Genomic DNA, 817 nt, shown 5'->3' with positions numbered 1-817 from the left:
CAAAATGATACCATCAACTTAACATCCTTAAGATCTCTCCCTCCTCCCCCCCCCTTTTTCAGCTCCTTCGCCGTTTTCGTGAAGGACTCTTGAATTTAGTAGTAATAGACGGCCAAAAGAAGAAGAAGGAGGCAACCCTCCCCCCCTCCCCTCTCTCCCTCACGTTTCTTCCCCCCTTCCCCCTGCTTCCTCCCTCTCCCTTCCCCCGCTTCCTCCCTCTCCCTTCCCCCCCCTCCTCCCCCCCTTCTCCTCCCTCTCCCTTCCCCCTCCCCCCTCCCTTCCTCCCTCTCCCTTCCCCTCCTCCTCCCCCATGCTTCCTCCCTCTCCCTTCTCCCTCCCCCTGCTTCCTCCCTCTCCCTTCTCCCTCCCCCTGCCTCCCCCCTCTCCCTTCCCCCTCCCCCTCTTCCCTCCCTCTCCCTTCCCCCTCCCCCCCTGCTTTCTCCCTCTCCCCCCCCTCTATGACTCTGGAATCCCACTGATGACAAGGACGAATCGCGTCAAGGACGAATCGCGCTCCTCCCCCCCCTTTGAACTCTCCCTCTTTTGAAATTCCCTCCATCCTTACCCTCCCCTTTTTGGAATTTCCCCTCACTCTCTTCCCCTCTGCCTCCTACCCTTTCTCCTCTTCCTCCCTTCTCCTCCTCCTCCTTCCTCTCCATTTCCCTCTCTTTCCTTCCTCCTCCACTTCTCATCTCCCTTTCTAACCCTTCCCGACGCATATCCCCCCCCCCCTGCGCCTCTCCCTCTCTCCCTCCCCTCATCCCTTCCCTGCATCCTTCTCTCTTCCCCTTTTACCTTACAAAAAGGATTACTACGT

Source organism: Penaeus monodon, chromosome 15 (genome assembly GCF_015228065.2).
Source record: "Penaeus monodon isolate SGIC_2016 chromosome 15, NSTDA_Pmon_1, whole genome shotgun sequence".
Taxonomy (NCBI): Eukaryota; Metazoa; Arthropoda; class Malacostraca; order Decapoda; family Penaeidae; genus Penaeus; species Penaeus monodon.
The sequence above is the reverse complement of the archived record's forward strand: the minus strand, read 5'-3'. Positions refer to the sequence as shown.